Here is a 12,205-nt window from a genome sequence, read left to right as displayed (position 1 = left end):
ATTTCCCAGAAATAATGAAAACTTTTCACCTGTATGGTATGCAACAAGTGTTTCCTTTAACGAGGTAACTTTGTTACAGGTAAAAAGTTTCTCCTTTCTTGCAAATTCAAATAACCCCTAAACCTATTTGTGTTAACTAGAGATTGAACATATCAAGTAACCAATTTCTTCCTAATGGTGCACCTTATTACTCGAATAACAAAGGCTGAAGTAGTTCCTTTAGATTTTAATCTTTTGACGAAAAACTAATATATTAATTGGATGTACGACCAAAAGTGACGTTATCTAAAACCAGCTGTTTCATAAATCTAGAAAAATGAATGTAAGGGGTAAAAAGTTAAAAGGGTTAGGAAGGGGGCAAAGATTTGCCCAAAGGAAGGGTTTGGACACAGAAACCTCCACGTTGTCTATTCCACTGTTTAATATTAAACATTATAATACTAACAGAATTGTATCTAATCCCTCTTTGAAAATATCCCTAGCCAAATTCATTCAACAATTTTTTTTTCTTTTAACTATTTGAAATTGTATTAATAGATTTGAAGCGAAGGAGCCAATAATCGGCGTTATTCCAGCCGTAAGTTAATCTTCAGTTCCTTATAATAAAAAAATATCAAAATGTCCCTATTTTAAACCCCTTTTTACAAAAGTTATACATACATGTTTGGTAAGAAAATATCACTAAGTAGTTTCGTTACAAAGACACCTTTCTTTAGAATTTCAAAGGCGTATTATATAGAACCATGAAGGAAGAATCCTTATAAAAATTTAATGGCTGTAACTTGGCTACCGCGCAGCCAAAGTGCAGTAGTATATAAAAACTGCAATCGTGATAAATTCAGGCTGAAACCTTGCAGAATCGGGGTCAAAATCATCTATACTACAGCACCATTAAACTGTAATTGCAACAAAAATTATAATGCACCTTCGATAAGCAGCTGTGGTACAGGTAAATGACTGATAATTTCAGTGTAGGTGCAGCCTATTAAGAGCCCTCCAACGAATTTCGGCAGCGCCGTTACAGATGACCGCAGCCCCACTCCAGCCCTTTTACAAATATCCGCAGCCTTACTCCAGCTTTTTACCAGATGCCAGCAGCCCCTCTCCAGCGGCCCACGAGGGGTCGGAGTGTGCAATAACTGGTGGCTTTACCGGGGAGTCGGGGTCCGGCTCTAGTAACCCATCACGGGCGGTGGCGCACTGGGAGATGTTAGCTCCGTCCAAATGGTTCTATCTCCACCTCCGACTTCGGTCCGGTGTGGGCTGGTAACTGGGTTTCGGCTCAGGCTAACGGAGAGGGGCCGCGCAAACTGGCCATCTCGGCGGATTGGGTTGCCTGCTGTGGGGCTGCGGGCCTCCGTATGAGGGCATGGCGGCCCATCTCCCGGCCTTTTCGGGTTCCACCGGGATATCCGGTGCCAGCTGTGCCGGGTTATGCGGCTGCTGTGTGCCCGCCGTTCCCCTTTAGGCGCTCTTTCCAAAGGGCTTGGCTCCCCACCTTTCTAGGTGGGGTGTCGGCTGGCGTTGCCAGAGCATCCGCTCTTATTCCCACTGCTGTGTACGAAGTGGGGGCTGGTCGACCCATTGCCGCACCTTCTGCTGGGTTGAGTGGCTTGCGTCGAGGGTGCGACCGTCAGTAGTAGGGAATGCTGCTACCCATGCTGGTTTGTCACCTGTCCGGGCTTGCGGGTGCTGGCGTAGGGCAATGATGAATGAGCTCCGGTGGTGTGGTTTCAATGTTACCGGTACACCGGGCTATAAATCTGATACATGTCCAGCCCCTCTCCAGGCTTTTACAGATGCCTGCAGCCCCACTTCAGCCCTTTTACAATGTCTGCAGTCTCACTCCAGCCCTTTTACAGATGCTTGCAGCACCACTCCAGCCCTTTAACAAATATCTGCAGCTATACTCCAGAATTTGTGGCTCACCTGCCCCATGGAAAAACCTTATAAACGACAAGTCGTACGTGCGCGTCAATAAATTTATTATCTGTTATTTGGATTGACATTTTTACAAGAGATGTAAAATTCATCCTAAATCATAAATTGACGGATAATATAAATTAAAATTTTTTCGTTTAATAGATTTCGACAATGAACAGCAAAGCTTTATCCGCATGCAATAAAATGATCCAGTAAAAAAGTCCGATTTTTTATTTTTTTTTATTAGCAAATGTATGTTTTAGTTGACTTCTGGTTCCATTTCATCAACATCTTTACCGTTCGTTTTCTCATCATATTCAGCTTCAGATTCTTTTCCATTTTGGTTCATTCTTGATCAAGGTTCGTAAAAAATGCTTCTCGCACTATAAGGTTGGCTTATTCAGATGGACTTTTCTCGTCGTTTTGGGGGGCAGCATTTAGGGTGGGAGGAAATAGCGCGCCTCGAGCGTTTGACGTCACATATGTTGGAGAGAGAAAAAAAACAAGCTGCGGCTTTACCGCGTAGTAAACCCGCGTAGTAGAAGCAAGATAAAAGAATCAGAATTCGAAGCGGCCAGCCAAGGCCCAAAGGGGATCACCGAAAAAAAAGAAGTGAAGAATTCAAGGTATTGTACATTATAAAATTAATAGTATATTTATGAACGTTATTTATGGCTCAGATTAAATTAACAATTAACAAGTTGGCAAGCCAAAATATACCTCTCCTCGGAAGAATTGTCCCTAGTGGTATTAATTTCTCGAGATAACCCTTAAAGATATATCTCCGCAATTTAGAGTTATTTGTTAAAAATATTAACCCATTTCTATCCCGCCCGGTATAAAATTTTTATTATAATTAAAATAATTGAGACGAAACGACCAATTTTAATTTATTCAGAATATCATAAGTTAAGTAGTTACAACAGTAAGTTAGACGTACTATAACAATGCACAATTGAATTAAACCCTTTTACAGAACAAGTTTATCAGTTAAATATAATACGAAGCAAATTTTAATGAAATATCTACAGAGGCTTTTTGGAATTACTCGCTTACGAAATACTTGCCGCATCTTTAACGCTCATTTTATTTCAACACTCGCCCTTGATGAAGATACCGTAGATATCTGGTAGTGGACGACTCGTTCACTTCCTGTTGACGTTGTGACGCATACCACATGAAAAAGACCAATGCCGTCCAATTTACAATATCATATAATGACTCGCACACCCAAGAAATCATTGACTGCGTTAGAAATCGTAGATATCCAAATATCCACACCAAATGTATTTACAAGAAGCAAAAACCTTACCATCAACAAAGCACAGAGAGCCACTTGACTAACCGCCAGCTTTTAAAGCAATTAACGTTAAATTATCTCCTTTGAATTAACAGAACTATATATAGGTCGTTAAGAAAGTGGACCACCCACAGGGTCTACCCTTTAACCCTCTAATCTCGGCTGACTGCGCTAAAACAAGATTTAACCTTTAAAAAATACCAGATTAGGCCTTCATAAATTCATTAATAAAAAAAGACTTTATTACCTATTATGCTTATGATGCCTGTCTTAATTTCAGTGAATCTAAGCAGCTATCGGTGGTTCTGTGGTAGAGCGCTCGACTGCCAAGCCGAATGGTCTGGGTTCGAAACCTGGGTGGCGCATTTGTTTTTAATCAATAGAGAAACGCTAAATTAGAATTTCTTCGATGCAATAATTTCAATTTCAATTCTATTTCAATTAAACCAAAATTTCGTACTCTATTAAATACGCTTCCGATAAAGCTGAAGGTCTAATTTTCAATAAGGCGTAACAAGTGTCGGTGGTTCTGTGGTAGAACGTCCGCCTGTCAATCAGGAGGTCTCGGGTTTAATCCCGCCCGATGCGATCACAAATTGATACTAAGACGAATACCGTGTACAACTGGTGGAAACCCTGCCATTGGACGTTGAGAGGTAGCATTACACTCAGCACTCGGTCCGTCCCAAAGTCATTAAGAAGACGTTGGAGAGCAAACGCCCATATAAACACAACAGACTCAACATGCACATCCATAAGAACACAAACACAACAAATTCAACACTCACAACCTACGCATAAACATTACAAAAACCGTAATACACCAAACCGTCACGACGGTGAGCGAAAAAACACCATCCAAACCAAACCGCAAATGCATCCGTTAACGCTCACCGTCACACGGTGGTTTTGCCAACCCTTTGAGAAACTGCGTACGCAGTGATTACACTTTGCACCGAAAATGCGAACGCGTTCGCAGTCCTGACAGACAGACACGGTCGTTGTATAACCCCTCCTAGGGGACTTTGTCCCCTCGGAGAGGTAAAAATTATTACCCGAGGAAATATGTTAAGAGATTACTATATTGTTCTCGATTTTTCTGTAGCTGAAAATAGACAAGGCTTAGCGCCATCGATTCTCGTCTAATCTCTCAAAGTTAAAGATTTTCTGATATTTTTCAGAAAACTTAATAAGGTTTACGCATCATGCCTGGAGTGAAATGTTCAGTACCAAATTGTAAAAACTATCATCATACAACCAGAGACCGCAAAACATCTTATCATAGCTTTCCTAAAGAGGAAATTTTAAAACAAGCATGGATAGAAAGATGTAGTACTCCAGGAAGCTTAAACCTCAAATATGCTCGAGTTTGTTCTAACCATTTTGAAACTAATGATTATGAAAATCATCTGATGGGGTTATTTGGACTAAATGACTCCAGGTCTCACAGAATATTAAAACAAAATGCTGTACCGTCACAAAATCTACCAAATATCACCCAGACTACCCACTTCACCTTGTCAACTAGGCCATCTCGGACTACGACAAGGGCTAGAATTATGACTTTGCCTGAAATAGAAGAAAGTAGAAGTAAGAAAACTGATGTCTGCCATACTCCAGTTAGGGCAAAATTGTCCACAATGACAAATAATGTACCTGTGCCAAATATAGAGGAAACCTGCAATATACCTGAAAGTACAAATACTTCTACAAGTCAAAATTGTGATATTTCATCTGTTTTGAAAAGTGTTTATGATTCCTTAACTTTGCCAAATGAGACTTTTCAAGATTTGATTGTGACTGAAAAAGGTGATTCTAATATCCCTAAAGCAAATTGTGATATTTTGGCTGAGTCAAACAAAAATAGTGATAAAGGTAGACCAGAAAATTTTGTAACACAAAATCGAAATTTCCAAGAAAACTCCCTTACCTTCCCAATTTCTAAAGGCAACTGTGATACTTTGAAAAATAGCGAAGCGTTTTTAAATCGTCAAGTAGAAACATTTAAAACGCACAATCAAAATTCTAAAGATATCTGTGATAATTCGTCGGAATTAAAAGACACTAATGGGGCAGTCATTAATCAGAGTAGTGAAAAAGAAATTCAAAAGAATATTAGTGCCAATATAATGAGTTGTGAAAAAAAGAAAAGGCAGTGTAAATGTGATCGGCTAGAAGCAATTAAAAAAAGCTCGGGGCTTAAATTGAAAATTCGGAAATTAGAAAATCGTGCAAGTAATATATATAAAAAATTGATTTTCACAGACAAAGCTAAACGCATTTTAAATATTAATCTGAAAATGTCACAAATAGAACTTAAAAAGGTTAAAAAAGATAGTATTTTGCTAAAGAAAAAAAATTTAAAATTAGAAAAACTTAAGGCTGAAAGTGAAGCAATTTTAAAGAAAGTGTTTTCTAATAGTCAGGTAAAAATATTAATGGGGAAAAAAAAAGTGACTTGGGGAAAAGATGACTTAGCCAATGCGTTCGCACTAAGATATTTTAGTAAGAAATCATATTTATATTTGAAAAACAAAATGAATATTCCGCTTCCTCACATTTCAACCTTAAAGCGATATGCTGCTAAATTAGATTTTAAAGAGGGTATCCTTTATGATGTTATCAGTCTCATAAAGGCCAGTTCAAAAAATATGCCTTTGGTAGAAAAATTAACGGTTTTGACGTATGATGAAGTACATCTGCGTTCAACTTACGAATACGACCCAAAGCGAGATAGGATTATAGGCATGCATAGCCAAATGCAAGTAATAATGGCGAGGGGTCTTTTCTCAAATTGGAAACAACCAATTTATTTTGCTTTTGATCAAAAGATGACAAAAGAAGTATTATTTGACTGCATATCGGAACTAGACAAGGCAGGTTTTAAGGTTAAAGCGTGCGTGAGTGATATGGGCGCCAGCAATATGGGGTTTTGGAGATCGCTCGGGGTCTCAGTACATAAAACATATTTCAACAATCCAACCAGCCCTAATGATGTAATATATTGTTTCGCGGATGTACCTCACCTACTCAAACTAATACGGAACTGGTTTCTTGATTACGGATTTGTTTATAATGATGTTAAAATATCTAAAGAGCCAGTGAAATTGATTTTTGAAAATGATAATAACGAGTTAAAATCTTGCCATAAATTAACAAAATTACATTTGGAATGTGTTCAGACGGCTAGACAAAATGTAAGACTTGCAGCCGAACTATTATCTCATACTGTAGCCACGGCAGTAAAAACTTTAAACCCAATTTCTAATATTCAAGCAGAAGAACAGAAAGCAACCGCTGAGTTTTTAGAAAGAACAAATAAGTGGTTTGACGTTATGAATAGCTACTCAAAATTTGACCGAAATCCTTGCAAAAGCGCATTTGGCATTAATTTTGATGTGCAAAATGAAGCTCTCGATGATATGACGATTTTTATGAACAATATGCGATGCATAAAAAATTTTAATCCAAACCAAAAGAAAAAACCAAAACTGATAGCGAAATTCCCCAGCATGGGTGCTTACAGACCTTTCAAAAAGGCGTTTTAATATCTACGAAGTCATTAATTAGCCTGTGGTATGATCTAAATAGAAAGTATGGTATAAAATATATACATACTCACAGATTAAACCAAGACTGCTTGGAGAACCTGTTTTCCCAATTAAGAACCCGGGGAGGGTTAGATGACCACCCCACTCCATTAAATGCAATGTATAGGCTAAGAATGATTATTTTAGGTAAAAACCCAGGAATTGTGAAGCAAAATACCAATACGGTTGCGCAAGTGTCTGATGAGTATTTAATTACTCAGTTATTTACACAATCTGACGTAACCTACGAAGATCTTGATATTGACTTAGTGACTGATGATATACTTAGTATAGAAGAATCAGAACCTACAAACAATATAGTGGAAACTAATTCTAGTCCTATTATAAATCAATTTACTTCACCTTATAAAAAAACCAATAAGTCGTTGTTTGACATGAAAAATTGTACTTCTCCTAAAAATCGTCTAGCTTCCCCAACCAAGTTAAATTTTGGAAAAGAAAATATTGTTAACGGAAATAATATGGAAATCAATTTAACTTCCTCTGAAGAAGGGGGGATGGAGTATTTGGCTGGCTGGGTAGCCAAAAAGTATTGGGAAAAATATCCCGACATTAGTTTGAAATGTACTAGCTCAACACCAATTAATAGTTATGATATGCCAAGTTGGGTGACTCAGTTGAGGTATGGTGGAATGATTGTACCTGCTAAAACCTTTTTAAATGATGTAAAACTATTCGAAAAAGAGTTCCTAAATTATCATGGCAATAGTAAAGATGTTACAACAATAAGTACAAAGGAAGGTATTGTTAAAACGGTCACCGATTTAATTTGTGAAACATGTAAACAATATCCTAGAGAAATAATTTCAGCCTTCGTGAAAATGAGAACGTTAATAAGAATTAAATTTTTAATTTGCGTTAATAAAGAAAATGACGCTAAACGCAGAGCTCAAAAAAAATTAAGAAACTTACAACCTAGATGTTATGTATACAAAAGTTTGTAAATTTTTAATAAAATTTTGCTTTCATTTATTTGGGTTCAATATATTATTCTATATAAAATATAATAAGTCCCACATTAATTAATTGCGTAGAAAAAATCTGATAAAAGGGTAAAAGTATACGAACACCCATGATTAAGACAGACAAACTAAAAACATCATTAGCTAGACGGTAATACTAGGTCTCCTGGAGAATCGACAACATGTGACGTCACACGTTGTCGCGAAATTCTCGTTTTTCCTCTTCTAGTCGAAATGAGGCGGGCGACGAGATTCATACCGCGAATGCGCCCCCCTTGATTCTTGATTTATTTTTCTTAGCTAAACTACGAACCACTGAATAGCAGTGGTTATTCAAACACTCTTTAATTATACTTTTTGTAACTTATTCGTCATCCCCATGTAGCATATTCAAAATCGCTATTGCTGATTTTTTTGGTGAGTGCAAAAGTGGAAGTTGTGTTTCTGTGATTTGGTCACAAAAACTGAGCAACCCTCAAATAATGGCACCATTTTTTCATTTTCGGTTTAAAAATAAGAGCTTGGAGATTTATGGACCTAGAGAAAAATTACAATAAATAACTGTCCCAGGTAATATTTTATATCAACAATAGGTTCTGTATAGTTGGTGGCATCCATTACAATAATTTAAAATGTGTTACCTTGTGAACCTTCTTAAACAGGAAAAGGGGCTTCCCAAATAAGATTACGTATATGGTAAATTAAAGAATTTACCACTTTTTGTATAAAATGTGTCAGAGAACTAACCTATTGGAAGGGTCATACCCACTGCGGACGGCATCTAGCTTACAAAAAATTCAATGGATATTTTTTAATTAATATTGATGGTTTTCATTGCCAAGGATAGATAGTATAACATCCCACTGTTTAAATCGTCACATTTCGCACAATTTGAACCTAATTGTTTTCATTGGTTAGACACTTTAGAGCCTGCTGCCTTCCACTGAAATTTGTACACAACACAGCGTTAGCGTCTTTAAAGCCTAGCAGAGTTATCTTTGTCTGGTACTGCTGTGTTAGTTGCTCCTAGGTCGTGGCGTCAGTGGTGGCTGATAAATGCACTTGATTGGCGGTGGTTAAAGAAACTTGGTTCACGGCTGGAGACACGGCGAACCCATCTTTCAAGATTTCCAAATAGAGGGTTCCTCCCATTTTGAACTTTGATGGTCATTTTCATTTGATCGTCCTTTTTGTAGGGGCTTAACCCCCTCCAGAGAGCATATAATAGGGGAGGCCTGTTGACGGGAAATTCGTAAATATTCCCTCTCGCGAAGTGGCTCCTAGCGTCAAGGCGTTTCCATGGTTACCTCTTCTGATCTCGGTCTGTTGTGCGCATCGTTTTTCGCGCACATCTACGGAGCTTCTTCCTTAAGTTCCTGTTCCTCCCAGCTATTCTGAATCAGTTGTTGACCTTTTTTGGCTAAGGCTTAATCGAAACGAGATTTGAGAAACGAAAACGGTCGCTTCGTTCGATACTTTTATCTAATTTATAATTAAATTGATGATTATGATAGATTAAACTTAGGAGTAAATTAGTTCAAATAATGACTAAGGCCTGTTGTTATCGTGGATGTCGAAATGACTCGCGCTTTTTGGAGCCCACGGTTGTGAAAGGTGCGATTTTTTAACCATTCTCCAAGAAAAAAACTAAATTAGAAAAATGTAAAAGATGGCTTAGAGCTATCGGAAATGATAATTTAACTCATGTTGATCTAGTTAAACAGTATCATTACGTATGCAATTACCATTTTGTGGGTGGTATGGGACCAACGGATAGAAACCCCGATCCGATTCCTTATGAACCAAAAGTTAATGTTAGTATTATTTTTTTCATAAGGCTGATATTAAGACTACTTTTGTTAAATTATTTTCCAAGTTCATTGAAAGAAACCAGCAAGTTTTAGGGCTTCAAATGCAACTAGTGCAGATAATGAAACGAGTACCAAACAGCTTATCCGATAGCCTTAGAAAAATCATTAGAGGACAGAGATGTTACTTAAAATAAAAATTTTTAATGGAAGTTTGCTAACCTTAAATGACATCAGCAACGTAACGAACAAGCAAATTGAAAAACCAAGAATAGAAAATAAAGGCATTGTTAGTGCAGTTGAAAAGTTCAAAAGTTTGGATGACATTTTGTTTAAATTTTGGGAATACCAAGTTAAAAATCCTCGTAATCAGTTAATGTGGTGCGCTGTAAAAGATTATGATTATGATACCTTGATATTTAAACAAACAACAAGTTCAGGAAATATTCGTTCCGTCTCAGTCAAAATAAATAATTTGTGTGAAGTTAAAGGGATCCATCACTCACAACAGGGGGAGGCATAGGGGTAACATAAAATCCAGACTTGCAGTGTGCTTCAAAACCAGTTTTTTGTGACCCCTATGCCTTCCCCTGTTGCGAGTGAGGGATCCCTTTAAGGCAGAAGTGCTAGGCCATGTGATTGGTGAAAGTCGTACGTTTTGGTATTCCGAAAAATACTTTAAGCTCAAAAAATTTAGAAGAATTACTTTCTTTTTTGATCTTCTTTGATTTGTGTTCCTTTTGTGGTGGTAATACGGAAAAAGAATTAAGTGAACACTAATTCGCTGCGTTTGCTAGAATCTGAATTGTTGTACGATGACCAGGGAAAATCAATCCGGTGTAAAAAATTTAGAAGAATATTAGCCAGAAGATTGAAGAAACAGAAGTTACCCACAAACTCTAGCCGGAATATGAAAAAAATAACACGAATTATGACATAAATTTAAGTTGAAACACCTTACGCTACTTGATTGAATTAAAAATAAACAAGTTGGCAAGCCAAAATATACCTCTCCTCGGAAGAATTGTCCCTAGTGGTATTAATTTCTCGAGATAACCCTTAAAGATATATCTCCGCAATTTAGAGTTATTTGTTAAAAATATTAACCCATTTCTATCCCGCCCGGTATAAAATTTTTATTATAATTAAAATAATTGAGACGAAACGACCCATTTTAATTTATTCAGAATATCATAAGTTAAGTAGTTACAACAGTAAGTTAGACGTACTATAACAATGCACAATTGAATTAAACCCTTTTACAGTACAAGTTTATCAGTTAAATATAATACGAAGCAAATTTTAATGAAAGAAATATCTACAGAGGCTTTTTGGAATTACTCGTTTACGAAATACTTGCCGCATCTTTAACGCTCATTTTATTTCTACACTCGCCCTTGATGAAGATACCGTAGATATCTGGTAGTGGACGACTCGTTCACTTCCTGTTGACGTTGTGACGCATACCACATGAAAAAGACCAATGCCGTCCAATTTCCAATATCATATAATGACTCGCACACCCAAGAAATCATTGACTGCGTTAGAAATCGTAGATATCCAAATATCCACACCAAATGTATTTACAAGAAGCAAAAACCTTACCATCAACAAAGCACAGAGAGCCACTTGACTAACCGCCAGCTCTTAAAGCAATTAACGTTAAATTATCTCCTTTGAATTAACAGAACTATATATAGGTCGTTAAGAAAGTGGACCACCCACAGGGTCTACCCTTTAACCCTCTAATCTCGGCTGACTGCGCTAAAACAAGATTTAACCTTTAAAAAATACCAGATTAGGCCTTCATAAATTCATTAATAAAAAAAGACTTTATTACCTATTATGCTTACGATGCCTGTCTTAATTTCAGTGAATCTAAGCAGCTATCGGTGGTTCTGTGGTAGAGCGCTCGACTGCCAAGCCGAATGGTCTGGGTTCGAAACCTGGGTGGCGCATTTGTTTTTAATCAATAGAGAAACGCTAAATTAGAATTTCTTCGATGCAATAATTTCAATTTCAATTCTATTTCAATTAAACCAAAATTTCCTACTCTATTAAATACGCTTCCGATAAAGCTGAAGGTCTAATTTTCAATAAGGCGTAACAAGTGTCGGTGGTTCTGTGGTAGAACGTCCGCCTGTCAATCAGGAGGTCTCGGGTTCAAATCCCGCCCGATGCGATCGCAAATTGATACTAAGACGAATACCGTGTACAACTGGTGGAAACCCTGCCATTGGACGTTGAGAGGTAACATTACACTCAGCACTCGGTCCGTCCCAAAGTCATTAAGAAGAAGTTGGAGAGAAAACGCCCATATAAACACAACAGACTCAACATGCACAACCATCAGAAAACAAACACAACAAATTCAACACTCACAACCTACGCATAAACATTACAAAAACGTAATACACCAAACCGTCACGACGGTGAGCGAACAAACACCATCCAAACCAAACCGCAAATGCATCCGTTAACGCTCACCGTCACACGGTGGTTTTGCCAACCCTTTGAGAAACTGCGTACGCAGTGATTACACTTTGCACCGAAAATGCGAACGCGTTCGCAGTCCTGACAGACAGACAGACCCACCCACAG

The sequence above is a fragment of the Leiobunum rupestre genome, chromosome 3 (assembly GCF_980474605.1).
Source record: "Leiobunum rupestre chromosome 3, qqLeiRupe1.1.hap1, whole genome shotgun sequence".
Lineage (NCBI taxonomy): Eukaryota > Metazoa > Arthropoda > Arachnida > Opiliones > Sclerosomatidae > Leiobunum > Leiobunum rupestre.
This window is presented reverse-complemented; position numbering follows the sequence as displayed.